At 45.9% G+C, this 10,432-nt stretch overlaps 1 pseudogene; it reads left to right on the forward strand.

Moving 5' to 3' along the window:
* Positions 1–6,164: 6,164 nt before the first annotated feature.
* LOC127167546 (uncharacterized) lies at positions 6,165–9,903 on the forward strand (annotated as a pseudogene).
* Positions 9,904–10,432: the final 529 nt, after the last annotated feature.

Below are 10,432 nucleotides of genomic sequence, written 5' to 3' on the forward strand. Positions count from 1 at the left end.
TTCATTTCCTTGTCTCTCTCTAATGGCTTTTCACTGACCACTCCCCCATGTATAAGTGATTTCATGTTGTTTGTTTAGATTAGTTATGTGTTGGTCCTTCTGATAATAAATCTCTTGTGCACAAATTACATGAGTTTTGATTCTGATTCTGCCTTGCAAAATTAACGTCCCTTTACGATTCCGATTCAAACTACATGCTCTAATGAAATAGTACTTTAAGAAGGTTATTTTCTGTGGCCAAGAAAATATAGTTTCTCAGAGTTTATATAAAAATTGTACTGAATGTTCGCTGGGCGAACAGATTAGTTGATGGAAATTTAATTCTGCTACAGTTACTACTGGCAGCTGATATAAATAATTGTAATTAATCATAATTAATTGTAATTATTTATATACATTTCCCTTTTGAGCTAAATCGTGACAAGTGTCTACTGCAATTTTCTGTATTAATCTGTGTTTTTGAACAAATCGGTTGAGTGATTCAGAAACTTACCTGGAGAAAGAGAGGCTGAAAAATCCCCATGACTAGTACACTGACAGTCTTTGTTATAGTCCAGTGCTCTCTGACTGTGTATCAGTGCTTTTGGAGCACTGGTCAGCCTATCAGTTTAGAGGACCAGAAGTAACTGTTGTATATTACAGGCATCTTGGGGATTTGTAATGCAAATTTGGTGCCTTTTAAAAATAGTGGCTTATTTCATACATTTTTGTTCATCTAAGTTTAAGTTTAGAGTACTGTTACATTTAGAAAAGAAAATCACCATCTATATCTGCAGACATCTCTCTCTCTCTCTCTCTCTCAAATTCATATCAGCTTTACTAGCATGAAAAATTGTACATTGTATCGCCAAAGCATTTATATGAGAAAGAAAAATTAATAAAGAAAAAATGAACAAAGAGAATGAATGAATGATGTATGAAGAACAGGTGTAAAACAGATGATGAGTGATGTGTTTGCATTATAAATACTACAACCTAAATCTAACCCTAACAGAATACTTTCTACATTTACCTTTTTTTTTTTTTTTTTACAAATGAGGGCATTCACAGAAGGAGTCCACAGTATTTAACTTCCTCTTTTTCTAAGCCCCCATCTGTCATTTTCTTCATGTCTTTTTCTCATCATTTGTTCTCCATATTTTTCATTAGTTGGAGGCAATTTCCATTCAATATATAACCATTAATAATGTTGCCAGTGTGACTTGTTTTCCTCTGTTGACCATGCCAGTAGATATTGCCTGAGGGGATTTTTTTTCCCATACTGCAGTTTGTTTGTTTATTTGTTTTTCTTCTTTTTAATTCCTCCCCATTTCGAAGTCATTTTCTTTTGAATTTCATTATCTCACTTGTGCTCAAAATGTTAAAATATGCATGTAGATGCCTGAATCCCATTGTTTGCAGTTCAGAGCCACCATGATTTATACAAGGACTTTTCTCATCAACCTTCTGGGTGCTTCATACTGTATGCAGACCCATTTTGTGATGTAGGTTCAGAGCGTTCCAGTATATTTCTCTTGACTGAATAGATTGTCGTAGCATATGTGGAAATTCATATGATGCAAAACCTCTAACACCTTGGAGCTCATTTGCCTAAAGGCTGAACACAAACCAATCCCTAACACTGGCAGAGTAAGCAAGATTTTGTGAATCTAAACAGAACCTGAGAATGGAAATGCTAGAATACAGCAAAAAGTCTGCACATATTTTTGATTATCTTTGCAGTGTACATAAACCACACATACTTAACTCAGTGTGCTAATAATTGAACATTAAATGGGGTACGGTGTACTAAGGAAATACTGCCTTTCATACTTTGCCAAAGAAAAGACTGCTATCTGCTTTTCCTAACATGAACAGAAAATCGTCAGACCACCTGCAGAATGACTGACCGTCTTATCCAGGTTATTTATGGTTGCACTTTAGGGCAAGTCATTTACTCAAAAGTGATAAGAATTTCCCACCCACCTTCAGGGATCAAACAGAATGTACTTGCAGGGGCACAGAGTCATCAATCCCCTGCTATTGATAACACAGACCTTGCCGGACATTGCTCTCTTCCTTTCTCGTAAACACTTAAATAATTTAAATCCAGGCTGCTTTATTTCCACTAAATTACAAAGCACTGTTGGATTCCACTGCTAACCTGCACACTGGACACTTGACACAAAAACAAATGCCAACTCCCTCCCTCTCTCAAATAGTGCAAATAGTGCTGGTAGTGAAATGCAGAATTGGCAATGCACTTAACCCAAATTGGACTAAGGTGACTATCCTAGCAATTATTGTTTCCTAAAGTGCTTGAATGAAAATAATCTTTAATGTAATTACTTGTGAGTCAATAACAAGATTTCCTTATCCTCTCCATTTTACATAAGACCACCTTGTGAAGATCTGTAAGCCACTTTTTTCCAGAATACTTTTTCAACTGCTTGTTAAAGGGATAGTTCACCCAAAAATTTTAATTCTGTTACTAATTACCCACCCTTATGTTGTTCCAAACTCGTAAGACCTTTCGTTCATCTTCGGAGAGAAGAGAAAACAAAAGTAATGACTTAATTCAACAATTTCTTCTCATCTGTGTCAGTCTTTGATGTGCGTCCATGAGACTACCATGATGTATGCTGGAGCCAACGTGAAACCGTTGAGGTCAAAAGTTTACATACACCTTGCAGAATGTACAAAAATGTAAATTATTTTACATTATTATTTATTTATTTTCTGGTTTGCTGCCAGAAAATTTTTTTTTTTTTTTTTAGTTTCATCTGACCACAGAAGCCAGTCCCGTTTCAAATTTAAGTCATGACTGAATATGCTAGAGTTTGTTTTTGGATGAGCAAAAAGGATTTTTCTTAAATTTCTCCTGAACAACATGTGGTGATGTAGGGGCTGTTTGAATTTTTTTTTTTTTTTTTTTTTTTTTTTGTCTTTTGACCCCAAGACTCAACTAATCTCTGCAATTCTCCTGCTGTGATCCTTGGAGAGTCTTTGGACACTTAAACTCTCTTCCTCACCATGCATTAGGACGATACAGACACACATCCTTTCCCAGGCAGATCTGTAACATCTTTAGTTGATTGGAATTCTTAATTATTATCCTAATGATGGAAATTGGGGTTTTCTATGCTTTAGCTCTTTTCTTACAGCCACTCAACAATCTTGTTCTCCATATCAGAACTATATTATTTGGTTTTATTCCTTTTGATGGATGATTAAGGGAATTTGGCCTTTGTGCTCCTCATATTTATAATCCTGTGAAACAGGAAGTCATGGCTGGACAATATCATACTCCTAGTCATTGTAGTGTGCTAAATAAATGCGAATTTGAATGGGAATATACTTCAGAGATATTTTACTCATTATAATTTCAAAGGGTGCCAATAATTGTGCCCACCATGCATTAGAGAAAAAAGATTTATTTCATAACGTAAGTTTCCCCCCACTTTTAATAGTTTTACTTCAATGAAAGCTTAGCATTTTGTTAATTTTTTGAATGTAAGACCAAAAAGATAAACAAAGCAGATTTATTTTCATAGCTGTCTTTGCTCATATTTACCAAGGGTGCCAATATTAGTGGAGGGCACTGTATATTATATTACATTTTCTTGTGTAGGAGCCAAATTTTGCAAGTATTAATGGATCTATTAAAGTTGTTTGAGCTTGGTGTGACCTATTCAATTTGAATGAAAGCTTTATAAAGCCCATAGTTCACAATGTCCACGGACTACCTTTTTTTTAAGCGATGCAGTTTCCATTAGACTAATGTTGTGTCCAGTGTAATTTCCTCTGTAGCAGAGGCTAAGAGTCTTGGACGGATGTATCTGGATGCTGAAGTATTTGTAACTGTTGCTTCTAGCATGTGTATGTGGCGGCTGTTGTTCTGTATGTAACTTGTAGAAAAGAAAAGCAGTCAACTTTGATTTATGCTTCTGTAAGAGCTGAGAGGTCAGAAAGCCAGACAAAGTCAGATGCCATTTTCAGGGTCCAGGACCTGCTGTGCTCCTGCAAATGAAAAATGAGGGGCTATATGGGAGTATAGCGGACTATACAATTACAGTTGTAATCATGCCCTCACATGATGGATCTCTCACCCAATAAAAATGTACACTGCTGCATTGTTAGAGATTTACTGTCAAAGTATTCGCTACAACCTTCTGTCACTAAATTCTGAAGTTGTAAGAAGTTGCATTTATAATTTGACTGCTTTAGGTTATACCAGTGATACACACACACACACATATATATATATATATATATATATATGATATTGTAATTTTGTTTTAATGATGTAAAGATGTTCAAACTGACATTATTGAGTATGTCACTTTGCAAAAACAAAGCCTTGCCTTGACAGTGCATACTTTCAATGCATGATTTAGTCTTTTAGAATGCAGATAGAATGCCTGCAAAATTCAATATATGAGGCTGAAATGTCCTTTTGAGTTTTTGTATTTTATTTTTATCATACGATATAGTTAATCAATATCACACAGGCAAGAGTGTTTTTCTCTAATATGAGCATGATTGCAAATGTGACAAGGAGACAAGAAGATAATGTTGTTAGTTACATTTTATTCACAATATCAGTATTGCCTGTTTTTACTCTAACAACAAAAGTAGTTACAAACAAAGCCACAGTAGAACCATTGCACATCTCTGAGTAACACAAAGCAGCATTTCTTTACTGAATGACTACATGTTTTTGAGTAAATCAGTTGGGTCAGTGATCCATGACACATTAATAAAGACCAACCAAGGCCTACATTTCTGCAAAACTGCAGAAACACACATATACAAACAGTTGAGGTCAAAAGTTTACATACACCTTGCAGAATCTGCAAAAATGGTAATAATTTTACCTAAATAAGACGGATCATAAAAAAAATATATATATTTTTAATCTAGTACTAACGTGAAAAACACTTTATTTTAAGGTGTCCATTACCTACTTAAGTACTTAGTAGTAGCCGTTGTACTTACATGAAACAAAATGTACTTACCATGTAACTAAGCCTGTATTTACAGTTTGTAATTATGTACAAGTATTAGGCAGCTACTGTTACACATATGTAACAGACCTGTTAGCAGAGTCTGTTACACAGCTACGTATGTAACCAAAAGATTCTTACATATGTGTTGCAGACTTTATACAACGTAATTATAAATGTAAGTGCACAGATATAAGCTACTTAAAATAAAGTGTATCAAAATTGTACAGAAGTGTACAAGTAGCTGTGTAACAGACTTGGCTGGTTACAACACAATGTTAAGAATCAAGTGTATGTAAACATTTGAACAGGGTCATTTTTTATAAATTCAACTATTATTTTCTCTTGTGGACTTCATGTAAATGTATTTTATGTGAAGTATCATATTCAGATCATAGCTGACATAGCTCAACTGGTACACCTGAGCACTGGGATATGAGTCCTTAAACTCCACAAGAGCTCAAAGCCAGTAGAAGCAAGTTAAAGCACTGTGGTTGCTTCAGTAAATGTGTACCCAAGTCACTGGACATTCACTGTTAATGTGCTGTGAAATATATTACTACAAGTGAAGCATTATCATTTTGCAAAAAATGTACCCACAGTTCCCCTTCAGGAACTCGAGCCGCGTCGAAATGCTTTGGGAACGCCTTCAGCGTGACCGCGCTCTGAATCACGTGTGCAATCAAACCAATGGAAGAACGAAACGTCACAGGCGGGTGACGTCACTGACCAGGAAGCATAAAAGCACGTGCGCCAGAACGAGTGTCAGCTTCTGTCTTTCAGCAGCGCTCTGTGTTTGTGTCTGTGCTGTTCCCTTTTTGGTTGCTAGTTTGCACCACTTTTATTTTGGAACAGATGTCTAAGAAATCACAAAAAACCAAAAACGTTAGCAAGCCAGGTTTTAGAGCGTGTGTTCCTCCCTGCTCTCGTTACATCTCGAGCGGGGATACACACGCTCTATGCGTGGCTTGCTTGGGAGCGGAGCATGCGGCATCGGCCCTCGAGCGGTCCGATTGCCCGCATTGCGACGCATTGCCGATGCGTCTGCTCCGCTCCCGGAAGGACCTCTTCTCCGCGGAGGGGTCCTTCATCAGCGTTCCCCGCGGGTCCGGTCCCGCTTCCGCCGAGGCGGAGCGGCGGCTGCACTCGTGGGGTTCGCAACTGGATCTGGTGGAGGGTATGGAGACGGGTGACCCCCTATCTTCTGCCTCACCCACCAGATCCGCTGCCCGGCCTTCGGGATCGGAAGCCCGCGCTGCGGTTTCTTCCCCCCGGGGGTCGGCCTCCACGCTCGCCATGTCTTCCTCCGAGGAGGTTGACGTGGTGAGTGTGGATGAGGCTGCAGCACCTCAGTTTCCCCAGTACGAGGAGCTACTGGAGGTGGTGACTCGGGCGGTGGCCAAGCTCAGCATCGATTGGCCCGCCGAGCCATTAGTCGAACCGCAGAAAAGTAAGTTGGACGAGAGATTTCTGCGGTCTCGACCACCTCCAGCACGCCGGAGCCTTCCTTTCTTTCCTGATCTCCACACTGAGGTGTCGAGATCATGGAATGCACCCTTCTCGTCCCGCTTGTTCATCCCCGCTTCCTATAATTACGGTTATGTGGCGGGGTTGGATGAGCGAGGGTACAGAGCGATGCCTCGGGTGGAACAGACGCTCGCGAGCTATCTGTCCCCCGAGTCTGCATCGTCTCTGAAGGCTCCGGTCTTGCCCTCCAAGCCGCTGCGAGTCACCTCAGCGCTGGTGGGCAAGGGGTACACGGCTGCGGGTCAGGCTGGTGCGTGTCTGCACACCATGTCGGTGTTACAGGCGTACCAGGCTGACCTGCTTAAAGAGGTGGATGAGGGTGAGGAGATCAAAGATAGCGATATCTCTGAGCTCAGGAGGACCGCTGATTTGTCTCTCCGCGCTACTAAGGAGACCGCCCGTGCCATTGGGCGGTCTATGGCAGCCCTTGTGGCCACGGAGAGACATCTCTGGTTGACCCTGTCCGACATGAAAGAGAAGGACAGGGTCTTCCTTCTGGACGCCCCGCTTTCGCCTGCTGGTCTGTTCGGCGACGCCGTCAATTCCGTCGTCGACAGATACCAGGAGGCGCGTAAGCAAGCGGCGGCGTTCCAGCGGTTCCTCCCTCGCCGTCATCCGGCTCGCGGGGCTGCTGCGACGGAGCAGCCCCAGCAGTCTACCAGCTCCTCGTACTGGGAAGCTCAGAAACAGAGCGTGGCCACTCGCACTCCTCCCCATCGAGAGCGAGTGGTCAAACGCTCTAGGTCGAGGACCTCCCAGGCTAAGCCCGATCTGAGGGTCGTGCTTCAGTCGAAGAGGTCCTCGACCAAGCGGTCCTGACGGGTCGGGACCGCCGGGGGCAGCCCCATCTGGGGGGAAACGGGTAGCACCGCAGTATTCGGTGTCCGGGTCCCCCCCGTGCCCCCGGGAGATCGCCCTGCCAACCCTGCCAGTGTTTCAGGGCGCAGCGGTCTCCAGCGAGCATCCACCCCAGTTTTTCCCGCCCGGCAACGTAGCGGGGCTGGGGAGCTCGCCACCCCGCGCGGGGTCTCTGGGACTGCTGGTTCAGGTGCTTCCTGCCGGGCAACCGTTTCAGGACACCGTTCCAGCGGCCCCCTTAACACCAGAGGCCAGCCTCGAGAGGCTGGTTCCCTTAGTAGATCATTTGGCAGCGTGGAAACTACTGCCCAATGTGTCTGCTTGGGTCCTGCATACTGTAGAGCGAGGTTATCGCATTCAGTTCGGCGCACCACCACCGCCGTTCAACGGGGTCTCTCCCACTCTGGTGGGCCCCGAGCAGGGTCTGGTAATGGAACAGGAAGTAGCCACTCTCCTGAGGAAGGAGGCCATCGAGGTGGTCCCTCCTCACGAAAGAGAGTCCGGGTTCTACAGCCGGTACTTCATTGTTCCGAAGAAGGATGGGGGCCTGCGTCCCATTTTAGATCTGCGTCTGCTGAACCGCTCAGTCAAGAGACTGAAGTTCAAGATGCTCACCATCAAGCAAGTCGTCAGATCAGGTCCGAGGACTGGTTTGTCACGATAGATCTAAAAGACGCATATTTTCACGTCTCCATCCTTCCTCATCACAGGAAGTTCCTGAGGTTTGCTTTCAGGGGCGAAGCTTACCAATATCGGGTTCTTCCGTTCGGCCTAGCACTCTCCCCCCGCACTTTTACGAAGTGTGTGGATGCAGCTCTGGCTCCTCTGCGACTCCAGGGCATCCGCATACTCAATTACATCGACGACTGGCTGATCCTAGCTCAGTCGGAGATGGAGGCAGTTCGGCATCGAGATGTCGTTCTCGCTCACATGAAAGCGCTGGGGTTAAGACTAAACGCCAAGAAAAGTGTGCTTTCTCCATTACAGAGGACCACTTATCTGGGCGTGGTGTGGGATTCGACCACGATGCAGGCACGTCTGTCTCCTGCTCGGATCGAGTCGATCCTCACTGCAGTCAAGAGAGTGAAGGAAGGCCTGTCACTCACTGTCAAGCAGTTCCAGCAACTGCTGGGTCTGATGGCAGCAGCGTCCAACGTGATACCTTTTGGCCTGCTGTACATGAGACCCCTACAGTGGTGGCTCAAGACCAAGGAGTTTTCCCCCGAGGGGAAACCCACTTCGCATGATCAGGGTCACGCGGCGTTGCCTACATGCCCTGGACATGTGGAGGAAGCCTTGGTTCTTGTCTCAGGGCCCGGTGTTGGGAGCTCCTTGTCGTCGCGTAACGCTAGCGACGGACGCGTCCCTCACCGGTTGGGGAGCGGTCATGAGTGGCCACCCTGCCCGCGGTCTGTGGAGCGGTCGGCAACTCACGTGGCACATAAATTGCCTGGAGATGCTGGCCGTGTTTCGGGCTCTGAAACACTTTCTCCCGGACCTAAGAGACCGCCATGTGTTGGTCCGCACCGACAACACCTCGGTGGTCTCTTACATCAACCACCAGGGAGGTCTGCGTTCGCGCCCCTTGTACAAGCTGGCGCACCAGATCCTTGTGTGGTCCCAGGACAAACTCCTCTCGCTGAGAGCAGTTTATGTTCCTGGGCATCTCAACTTGGGAGCAGACATCCTGTCGAGACAGGGGCCGAGGCCCGGGGAATGGATGCTTCACCCCGAGGTGGTGAAGCAGATCTGGAGAGTGTTTGGTCCAGCCCAGGTGGACCTGTTTGCCACGAGGGAGAACACGCAATGTCCCCTCTGGTACTCTCTAGTTCATCCAGCTCCCCTGGGGCTGGATGCCATGGTGCAGACGTGGCCGAGGCTACGTCTGTACGCCTTTCCCCGATCGCTCTGCTCCCGGGAGTTCTAGAGAGAGTGCGCCGGGACGGGGTGTCCCTTCTTCTAGTAGCCCCGTACTGGCCGGGCCGAGTATGGTTCTCGGACCTGATTTCTCTCCTCGACGGCTCTCCCTGGGAGATTCCCGTCAGGGGAGATCTCCTCTCACAGGCAGGGGTACCATTCTTCACCCCCGGCCGGAGCTGTGGAAGCTTTGGGTGTGGCCTCTGAGGGGGCGCACCTCTTAGCTTCCGGTCTCTCAACTGAGGTTGTTGAGACCATCCTCCAATCTAGAGCTCCCTCCACGAGGAAACTGTACGCCTTGAAGTGGAAACTTTTCACTTCTTGGTGCGGACACCGCCAGCAAGACCCAGTTAACTGCCCAGTTGGCTCAGTGCTGGAGTTCCTGCAAAGCCGGTTGTCTGCAGGGTTATCCCACTCCACCTTGAAGGTCTACGTGGCGGCCATTGCGGCCTACCACGCCCCTCTTGGTGGTCTTTCCGTGGGGAAAGGACCCTCTCGTTACACGTTTCCTCCGCGGTGCTTTGAGGCTCAGGCCCCCTGTACGACCTCGTGTCCCCTCTTGGGACCTGTCTGTGGTGTTAGAGGCTCTCTGCAGGCCTCCCTTCGAGCCTGTTGAGGAAATCTCGGACAGATTCCTTACTTTAAAAACTGTCCTTCTCTTAGCTCTTTCCTCCCTTAAGAGAATTGGGGATCTTCAGGCCCTCTCTGTGGCCCCTTCTTTCCTGGACTTCGCGCCAGGCCTTTCTAAAGCTTTCCTGTTTCCAAAAGCGGGTTATGTCCCTAAGGTCCCCACCTCGACACCACGGCCTGTCGTACTCCAGGCCTTTTGTCCTCCCCCCTTTCGGGATGCGGACCAGCAGAAGCTTAATTGTATGTGTCCAGTGCGAGCGCTGGATGCATACGTCCACAGGGCTGCCAGGTGGAGAAAGTCAGACCAGTTATTTGTCTGTTATGGCCCCCCAAAAAGGGGCCTCCCTGCTTCTAAGCAACTTTTTAAGTCGCTGGGTAGTGGACGCTATCCTTTCTGCTTATGAGGCTTCTGACCTCCCTCCTCCTTTAGGGGTCAGAGCCCATTCTACCCGGAGCATGGCTGCCTCCAAAGCTTTTCTTGCTGGGGTTCCCATGCAAGATATTTGCAACGCTGC

This window comes from Labeo rohita, chromosome 7 (genome assembly GCF_022985175.1).
Source record: "Labeo rohita strain BAU-BD-2019 chromosome 7, IGBB_LRoh.1.0, whole genome shotgun sequence".
Classification (NCBI taxonomy): domain Eukaryota; kingdom Metazoa; phylum Chordata; class Actinopteri; order Cypriniformes; family Cyprinidae; genus Labeo; species Labeo rohita.